Raw genomic sequence first — 10772 nt, forward strand, 5'->3', positions numbered from 1 at the left:
CTAAAGGATAGGTCACGTTTTGACAGATTGAGAGAGGGTGATCTTAGGCAAGGGTTAGAACAGAAGAAGGAGAGAGACTTGAGGAACAAACTTTATGAGAATCAGAAGCACCACAGCGGCAGTAGCTCAAGGGGCTGGGAGAGGGACAGAAAGTATGGTGGAGGTATGCAATACACGGGTGATAACAGAGGAAGCGAGCCTCCCAGTTTCGGAGAGAGAGACTCGGGTGACCGAAGAAGGACGAAGGGATACTATGTCCGAAAGCCACGGCTGGGATACAGAGAAGTCCAACGTGACACCAACCAGCCTAAGTATGAATGTGGGGGGGGGGGAAGAGAGGGGCCAAGACAGTACTGGGTGGCAAAAACGACCCTGACAGGCAGACGACAAATGATGGGTTCATTCGCGACACAAGACAGAAGACGTCTTCGGTGTTTGACCGCATCACTGAGACTGACGATATATCGGCGGACCCCGAGATGCAGGGCCGCGGACGCCATGAATATTCTGGCCTGGAACTGTCGAGGACTGGGGTTGGACTCGACAGTAGGCGAATTGAGAGACCTGATACGGTCCTACAACCCAGCGGTGGTATTTCTTTCAGAGACAAAAAAGAAGACTCGGGCTATGGAAAAACTTAAATGGAGCATGGGTTTCCGTAAGGGAGTGGCAGTGGATAGTGTGGGTCAGAGTGGAGGTTTGGCCTTGTGGTGGCGAGACCATGTTCATGTCACCATAAGGCCGTGGTGTCAGTATTTTCTTGATGCGGCGGTTGAAGTGGACGGAAAAACTTTAGAATCACTGGATTCTATGGTGAACCAAAAACAGAGTTGCGAAAGAAATCTTGGGATGCGCTACGCTATCTAAGGGGTCAGGACAGCCTCCCTTGGATATGTGTAGGTGATTACAACGAGGCTCTCTTTCAAACTGATCAACGAGGAGGCAACCCAAGATGTTTCCAGCAGATGGAGGATTTCAGGGACTGCTTAGCTGAATGTGGGCTAGCGGATCTGGGGTTCTCGGGATATCCTTATACGTGGGACAATAAGCGAGATGGTGCAGCAAATATTCAGGTCCGCCTGGATCGTGCAACATGCAATGATGGTTTTTTGGAATTGTTCCCGGAAACAAGTGTTGAACACATACTCACTGAGGAGTCTGATCATCAAGCACTAATTGTCAGGGCGTTGGAGACGGCTCCACGCAATGACAAACATGGTGCTCGACAGTTCCGGTTTGAAGAAGCATGGACGCGGCACGAGAAGTACGATGAGATGCTTACTGAAGCCTGGGAGGCGGCCGGGACGGGCGATCATGGGCTGGCAGCAGTTTGGCAACGACTGGGACGTGTGACTGGTTCCCTCCAGCGCTGGGCATGTGAGGTCTTTGGCTCTATTAGGAAGAGAATTGCCAAGCTGAAATCACAACTACTTGAAGCTAAAAATAAAGCGCTGGAGACGGGCTGCTCGCTGGAGGTCAGGGCAATAGAAGAAGAGTTAACAGAGATTTATGCAAGGGAAGAAATCATGTATAGGCAGAGGTCGAGGGTAGATTGGCTGCGTGCTGGAGACCAAATACAAAATACTTTCAGAACAGAGCTTCTCATCGAAAGCGCAAAAACACTATCAAGGCACTGAGGAGGGATGATGGTACAAAGTGTATAGTAAATGATGATATGAGGGAGATGGCCGCAGGATTTTATGGACAACTTTTCACATCCGAGGGATCAACTGGGACAAACGCATTACTGCAGAATATATCACATGCGGTCACACATGACATAAATGCTTCACTTGTATCCCCCATCTCAGATGAGGAGATCGAAGAGGCTTTGATTCAAATGGGTCCGACGAAGGCCCCGGGACCGGATGGCCTTCCTGCTCTATTCTATCAGCGACACTGGTCGTTGGTAAGGGAGGATGTGTGTGGAGCAGTGAGGGATTTTCTAAATGGGGTAGCAGCCCCGGGTGCTTTCAACGCTACCGTTATTGTTATGATTCCCAAGGTGAACTCGCCGGAGCTGTTATCGCAATTTCGACCTATTAGCCTCTGTAACGTTCTCTACAAGATCGCTACGAAGGTGTTGGCAAACCGCCTGAAGCGCATCCTCCCTATCCTTATCTCTGAGGAGCAGAGTGCGTTCGTGCCAGGGAGGCTTATTTCTGACAATGTCTTGGTTGCATATGAGTGCGTTCATGCTATTCGAACGCGGAAGAGGAAGAAGGCATTGTGTGCGGTGAAGTTGGACATGATGAAAGCGTACGATCGGGTGGAGTGGATTTTCTTGGAGCAAATGCTAGGACGGTATGGCTTTGCTCCTGAATGGATTGCTATGATAATGAGGTGTGTAACAACAGCAAGCTTCCGGGTTAAATTAAATGGCGACTGTTCAAGATGTTTCTCTCCTTCCAGGGGGTTACGGCAGGGTGATCCACTCTCACCCTACCTGTTTTTGTTCTGCGTGAAGGGATTCTCAGCCTTACTAAGGAAGGCGCAAACTGACAAAAGGATTAAGGGAGTGAACTTTGGGAGCATTGGCCCCCATGTCACACACCTTCTCTTTGCAGATGATAGCATTGTCTTTCTTGAAGGGACAAATGAAAATATGGAGGCGCTTAAGGATATATTAACACAGTACGAGGTGGCCTCTGGTCAACGAGTTAACCTGCAAAAGTCTTCTATCTTTTTTGGCAAAGGATGTCAAGATGTGATGAAGGTGGAGTTGAAGAACACTTTGGGTGTACAGACTGAAGCTCTGAGTGAGCGGTACTTGGGTCTTCCAACACTGGTTGGGAGATCAAAGGATGGCACTTTCAAATATGTGACAGAGAGCTCCAAAGGAAAGGTATGTGGATGGAAGGGGCAGGTACTGTCTAAGGCTGCGAGGGAAGTACTTGTCAAATCCGGTCTACAATCTGTACCTACTTTCACCATGAGTTGCTTTCGCCTTACAAAGAAGATGTGCGGGAATCTGACTTCTATCTCTTCAAAATTCTGGTGGGGCGCGGCGAACGGTGAGAGGAAAGTACATTGGATCTCATGGCAGAAGATATGCGAGGCAAAAAGATATGGTGGCATGGGCTTTAGAGACCTGGAGGCGTTTAATCAAGCTTTGCTCGCAAAGCAGGCATGGGGAATCTTGCAGGTGCCGACTTCTTTATGCGCTCGAGTCCTTAAGGCGAGGTATTTCAGCGAGGATTCAATACTTACAGCAACCTGTCCATCGACGGCGTCATACACTTTCCGTAGCATTCTGCATGGGCGTGATCTCCTTAGGGAGGGACTGATCTAGCGCATCGGGGACGGGTCCCAAGTACGCATACACCATGCCAATTGGATCCCATGAAGCAACAGCATGAAACCGCTTGGTCAAGTTTATATGCCGGGTGTCACACGGGTCGCACACCTACTGTCCTCGGATGGAATGAGTTGGAACCTGGGAAGGCTGCAGGCAATGTTCACGCCGGAGGACGTGCATGATATACAGCAAATTGCCGTTGGAGGACCCGGCCGAGCAGATTATCTCACATGGAACTATACAAAGAATGGTTGCTTCACGGTCAAATCAGCATATCACATGTGCATGGCAAAAGTCAAGAGCGAGGTCTGGACAGCCAGATACGTCTAGCTCAGTTGCGAAGCATCGAGGATACATGGCATTATGGGACACACAAGTGCCAGCCAAGGCGAAAATTCACATGTGGCGACTAATTAGAAACGGCTTGGCAGTCGGAGCTGAACTTCACCGACGTCGGATTAAACCCGGAGTTTTTTGTGTTGCATGCGGTCGAGAGGAAACTATCTATCACAGATTTTGGGCGTGTCAACATTCAGTACAATTCTGGCAGCTACTACACTTAGAAAGGGGAGCTGCGGTGGCGATCCCACCGCCTCAGCTCGGCTCCCAAAGTGCGTTAGCTAGCTGGCTTCTGAACTGGTTCTCTGGTGCTTCTGGCGACGAAAGGGAGGCGATGATACAGGCGACTTACGGCTTGTGGCTGGCTCGAAATGAGGCAAGAGAGGAAGGAAAATAGCAGCACCACATGAAATAATGGCTACTGTTGTAGCACATATGAAGGAGTGGAAGAGCGTGCACATGGAGCGGAGACAACATGCAGCCCCAACACCGCGCCAGAGATGGCAGCCACCTGACGACGGATGGCTTAAAATCAACTCTGATGGTGCTACGTCTAGGCATGGGGACAAGGGTGGAGGGGGCGCTGTGCTGAGAGATCACCATGGAGCGTTCAGGGCGGGTTTGTGCCACCACTTTCCGAATATTGCTGACCCGGAAGCGACTGAAATTTTGGCGTGCAGAAGGGCTTTGGAACTGACCAGGGAGATCAATGCACAGCGCATACATCTGAAGTTGGACAGTCAAGCCTTGGTGCAGATGCTAAAACAGCCCACGAAGAACCTGGGCGTCACTGGTCCATGGGTGGAGGATTTAAAGCTTTTGCTGCATTCTTTTCAGGGTTTTAAAGTCTCTTGGGTTAGGAGATCTGCTAATGTTGCCGCGCACAAGTTCGCTAAAGTAGGGGTGGGAGACGAACTATGTAAGGTTTGGTTAGAAGCTCCCCGAATTTTGTTCTTGATGTAATTTCGGTTGACATTCCAAACTTCGTGTTTGAAATAAAGCGGCAGTATTTTTCCTAAAAAAAGAGAGTCGGCGAGATCGGTGGCGGCAGCGGAGATCGGATCGATCCAATTCGGAGCAGAGCGACGGCGTCCTACGCAGGCAGAGCGGGCAGAGGCGCTGGTGGCAGTCCCAAAGCCCAGCAGGGCTAGTGCGGCCCAAGAGGTGTGGCCTGCGGACATCGCCGAGGCCCAAGGCGGTGCTGCACCATGGGCAGGGCCAGGTGTTTACGTCAGTTGCGTGTGGTGGCTCTGCTGGCAGAGGCCGTGGGCGTGATGCCCAGCCGGTAGTCCAAGTGCTACGGCACTGGTGGATGTGCATGAAGCAAAGGACAATGAGAGATTTGTTAAGGAAAAAAATCGGTTCTGGAAGATATTGCCGCGTGTTGGAACTTGGAATCTGCTTGTTACTAGCATGTTGATCTCATGCGTGGAAAAGAATAGAACAAGAAAATTAGTCAGGAAGTCACATAGTGCTACAGGTGTGGATGAAATTGTTTGAGTTGGTTGCACACGTAGACAAGAGACTACAAGGACTAGTTTTGGGTTCTTTGCTTCGTACGCTAAGGAGATCGGCACGGCAGCAGTGGTGTTGTTCGACGGGTAATCAAACGGGAACCGAGGATGGCGACGTGCGTATAAGGCATGGAGGAGTCTGGAGCGCGTCGTGGCAGGATCATGCATACACAGGGCGTCAAGCAATGCATGGATGTGCGGGCGAACACGACGTAGGGTGAAGCATGGTTGCAGTCGGATAATTTTGGCTGGGTCGGACTGGACTGTCTGACGGATCGACGGGGATGTCGGTCAAAGCAAGAGACGGCGGTGATTTCAGTGATGACGACATAGGAGCGTGATGCTGTTGGTGGCCGACTTCTGGGGCGTGGAAACACGTGGTGCAGGCCTGAGGGCTTGTGCGGCTTCGACAAGACTATGACGCAGGGTTGATTCAAGGTTGTGTACACATGAGAGCTTGAGGTCGACAGGACGTGGAGGTGGCACGCACAACCACCATGGAGTCATGTTGAAGGTGGAGCTGGAGTCCGGCGGAAGACTTCACTCTGTGCTGATGGAGGGGCTACGGCGTAAGTTAACGAAGAGTCGAAGCCTATTTCAGCGGGATGGCGAGAGACACGAGGTTCAGACTGGGTACCAGTGGTCTAATGGACACGTGATACTCGGCATCGGTCGGTGATGATCGATGGTTCTATGGAGTGGGGGTTGAGGCAGTGGAGGCTAGCTACCCGGGAGACTCGACCAGGACAACAGAGGCTCGACGCGGTGATAGCGACGAGGCGTACCATAAGCATGGGACATAGTGACAGGCCAAGGCACTGGTGGTCAGACATGTGGTCAGACAAATTGTGCAGGGGGTGCTGAAGCAGTGTTGACGAGTACCAGATTCAAGTTGGTGACTGGGTCTATCGGTGCCGGTTGATGGACAGAAGTTGACCATGGAGAATATGTGAAAGTGACCGAAAGTCTTAAATTGTCAAAAGCGGAGAGAGTACATGGTCGTATATTCTGTGGTGTTCAATGCACATGGCAAAGCGCGGGTGACAAGTACAGAAGGAGGTGGAGTGCTATAGCTGTGGGACATGTCAGAGACTATCCGGGAAAAGGGTGAGACAACTGCGAATTTGACTCAGGGTGACACAGGGCGACGGTGAAATTCCTTCAAGTTTTAGACAAACTGTCAAGAAAGAGCAGTGATGTTGAGTTCAGGTAACTCTTTTATGTGGTGTCTAATATGTGAGTTGTTCACTTTTACGCAGAAAGTGGTCGGTGTGTGATGGCGTTGAACGGATTCTTCGAAAGTTGGGAGCACGAAGTAGAGTAATGAGGAACTTAATTTTGCTCGATTGTTGACTGTGAAGAAGACGAGAAGGGACTACAGTTACAGGTGGAGCCACATGAAGTCTGGGAGTAGCAGCGGTGCTCATGGCGTATCTCATGTCCAATGTACATGAAGGTTCGACGCATGGACGAATTCAAGGTGGTGGAGATAATTCGCCAAGGTGGAGTTTGTTAGAGTTGTGTCGAATATTATTGTACAAGTTAGGTTACAATTGGGCTTGGAGTCGTACGGTGTGTAGACAGTATATGGAGTCGTGTCCAAGTAGGACACTTGTATCCTAGGCCTCTCATATATAGTGAGGGTAAACACACGATGTAACCTATGCCAGCATAATATCACATGCACGTGGGGAGCTGGCGACGTGTGCCGGCACCCGGGCGGCCAGGGTGCGGTATTGTGACGGTGTCATGGGGAGAAGCGCCCGTAGTCATGCCCCGGGGATGTAGCCATATCGGTGATCCTCGTTAACAAATCTCGGTGTCGTGCTCGTGTGATTGCTTGGTTCTTGGTAGATCGACGGTGGTCTCGGATTTATTCTAACAAACTTGGCAATCAAACATTTCCACGGGCATAAGGTCATAATTGTGCTTTAATATCCACTCAAACTGACCACACGATTCACTGAGGGTGCAAACCAGAATGTAATTGTTCTTACCGAAAAAAAGGTTTCCCCCGCTTTGTATTCTAAAGCAACCAACACCGAGTACAGATAACGCTGTGGCGAGCAGCACAACACACCAAAAGAAAAAGAAGAAGAAACAAATGCCAACCACGGCAGCTTGGCAAAGCGCGGATGACCCGCCACCGCGGCGCCTACCGGAAACAAAACACCACCAACCGAGGCTCCAATCCGCCGCGTACCGAGCAGCACCTCCAAGAAGGGATGCGACGCCGACGACGCTGCTGCCCGGACGAGTCCTCAGGTTTCCCCGGGCACGCGGAGGGAGGTGGGGGGTGGATACCACCGACACCCTCCAGGGAGGAATGGTGGCACCCGCAGGTGTCACCGCGTCGGGGCCGAAGCCGGCAGGGATTTCTCCCGCATTCCAACCCCAACCGCCCAACCGAACGGAACCGACCCGCCAAAACCGTCGCCCATCACCATGCGCCAACGCAGTAACGCCGCCACCCACGCCGCCTCGCTACGAACACCACCACGAGGCCAAGAGGACCGGAGAGAAGCTCACCACGACGGGAGCATCAACATCGACGCCGAGCGGGAGGGAACCACCTCCACCGTCGTCGTGCGGGAGGCCCGTGCCACCGGCACCGTCGCGGTAGCCGTCCGGACGCGGCAGCGGGGCATGCCAGGCCACCCCTGGCCCAGCCAGGCCCGAAGCGGGCCCGTTAAGCCCCGCCGGCCGCGATGCAGCAGGCCGGCGTCGTCGCCGCCATCACCCAGCCACGCGTCGCATCTCCCCCGCCTCCCAGAAGCCACACCGGAGCCATCCCCGCCGCCGGCCCGCCCAGGCCCAGATGGGACCCGAAGGGCCCATATCTGGGCCGAGCGGACGACGCCAGATCCCGCCGCCAACGGCAGCGCCGCCGCCCAGTTGCTCGCGTGCATGCGCCACGGAGCCCCGCCGCCACGCCAGACCGCCGCCGCCTAGATGCACCCCCCGGAGCCGCTCCGCCCGCGCCGGAGAGCGACCGGGAGGGGAAGGGCCAGGAGGCCGCCGCCACCAGCAGCCCCAGGGCCAAGCCGGCCGCGGGCGCCGGCGACGACGGCGAGGAGGAAGAAGGGAGGGGGGAGCCTGGAGGGAGGAGGCCCGACGCGCGGCCGGTCGCCCGCGGGGGGCGACGCGGTCGCGAGAGAAAGGGGGCCTTCATGTAATTGTTCTTAACAAATGATGCACAATACACTCCTTTTTCTGTTATCCTATATAACTACTCAGTCCAATAACCATTGGTGGATTAATCACACTGTACTTATATCCTCAGACAAAGATATTCTGCAAAATTAAATCATTGCCATGAAACTTTGAATTGAGAAAACTGAAACGATGATTTCATTAGGGCAAATGTGAGCGCTAGGATCAAATTATTAATCAAACGGTGTAGGTACCTCGTAATAAAATTATATTGTGAAAGCACGTAAAGTGATCCTCGCCAGTAGACTCAGCAAACTCGCCTCAGATGTGCACGTGCCTCCGCAACTGTCCCTTCGGCATCCCCTTCTCGAACAAAAGACCTCTCCTCCCAACGACGTGTCTTTGAGGAGAATACATGCAGGATATACGGAGACGGTGGCCATTCGGATGCCTTCTCTAACAGGTCAAATTCTGCAGATCTCCAGCAGGCATTCAAATAGGGGATCCCAACCACATGGTAGTAAGACGAAACCGCGGGATCAAAGGCGAGGCAATGTTTGTCCTGGACAGGATAGACGATCCCCGTACCGTCGTTCGCCGGGTATGGGGGTAGAGGATCCCAGCGTCGCGTGGCAGGGTTAACCACATAGCCGCCGATCAAGAGGAGTCCATTGCAGTGATCCTCGATGTAGTACTCACCTTCCAAGATCCAATCATCGGGGCGAACTTTAAAGGCTATCGGTAGGAAATCGAGCTTGCCGCTGATAGCTGGCCGACGAGGCGATGGTGGCCGGGAGAAGAACTCAGGCACGAAGAGATCCATGAAGGTGATGAAGATGCCACTGAACGCGAGCTCTGTGCGCAGGAGGCTCTCGCCGTCGATGATGGCCCACCATGCCTTGCAGACGCAGTGCGACATGGCGAGCCAGCATGGCGCCGCCACGCGACGGAGCACGTCGGCGAGCACGTCCTCCGGTAGGAGTGCCGCCAGGTCGCCGTGGGAGTCATGTTCCATCTGGCTCTATATATACAGTTTTGCTAGATCGCTTCCATTGCAAAGTAGCGGTTATTGAAGTACGGAGTCCAGTTTGTTATATTGTGATCTAAATTCTACCGTATTGGACTAGACGTAGTACATACGGTGTGGGTCTTTGCGTTGGTACCGATGCGTACGAGTACAACTCGTTTACTTGTCCTCCAAAGACTCTCATGTATTGCCCTCATATATACCGTATGTAGTCACACCTCAGACGGTCTGTCGTCCCGTGCTTGTAATACTCCTCCTTATAATAATTGCGCCTTCGTGCGTCCGTGGTTTTCTTCCGAAAGGGTTTTCATGTAAAAATCCGTGCCTCTCGTGTCTCGCTTTTTCTCGTTATTATCGAGTGGTGTTTACAGATACGAGATTAAAAATCGAGAGAATTAGGGTTGCGCGCGCCGCCGCCGGCGTGTGACCAGGCGATCCGAGGCAGGATCGATTTCCGCCTGCTGCACCGCTTACGCAGCCGAGACCGACAGGATTTCCCACGGGAGCCAACACAAGTTTCCGCCGCTCCGTCGCGTCAAATCACAAGTCGCCGAGTTCCTCTGCTGCTGCGTACAAGACTTGAAGTAGTACACGCGCGAGAATCAAGATCTGATCGATTTTGCTACTAGTAGCCCTGCTACTTTTTTCACGTGGTCAAACCTACTGGAGCTGCTGCTGCTGCTAGTTACTAGGTTACGTGAAGCTACTAGTACAGAGTACTAGTTCGGCCCTTGTTTTTCATCTTCAAGTGCTACGTCCATTACCCGTACAATTTCCGGGTGCTATTTACCCCACTTTTGTTCGCTCCGCAAATTAATTCTATCAAGAATTTTCTTTCGGCTTGTACTATTTTGTGTACACAGATTTATCGACTCATGGCATCCATGAAGTATGATATTTCGATGCTGGATCGTGACACAAGGTTTATGCAAGTCAAGATGCAGGCATTGTTGGCACAATCTGACTATGATGAAGCACTGGATAGTTTTGGGAAGAATAGAATTCAGGACGGGACTAATGAGGAGAAAAGAATTGATTGTAAGGCTTTGTCACAAATTCAACTCCATTTGCATAATAATATTTTGCAGGAAGTTTTGAGCGAGAAAACTGCCGCCGCTCTATGGCTAAAGCTGGAAGGCATTTGCATGACAAAAGATCTTACCAGCAAGATGCATCTGAAGCAAAAATTATTCCTGCACAGGTTACCCGAGGGAGGTAATGTTTTGAATCATATTTCAGAGTTTAACGAGATCATATCTGATCTAGCTGCAATGGAGGTTAAGTATGAAGAGGAAGATACTGCTTTAATGTTACTTTGTTCACTGCCAAGTTCTTATACCAATTTTAGAGAGATCATATTATACAGTCGTGATACTCTCACACTTAATGAAGTTTATGAAGCTTTGAACTCTAAGGTGAAGATGAAATTAATGGTGCCTCA

The sequence above is a fragment of the Triticum aestivum genome, chromosome 3D (genome assembly GCF_018294505.1).
Source record: "Triticum aestivum cultivar Chinese Spring chromosome 3D, IWGSC CS RefSeq v2.1, whole genome shotgun sequence".
NCBI classification, from domain to species: domain Eukaryota; kingdom Viridiplantae; phylum Streptophyta; class Magnoliopsida; order Poales; family Poaceae; genus Triticum; species Triticum aestivum.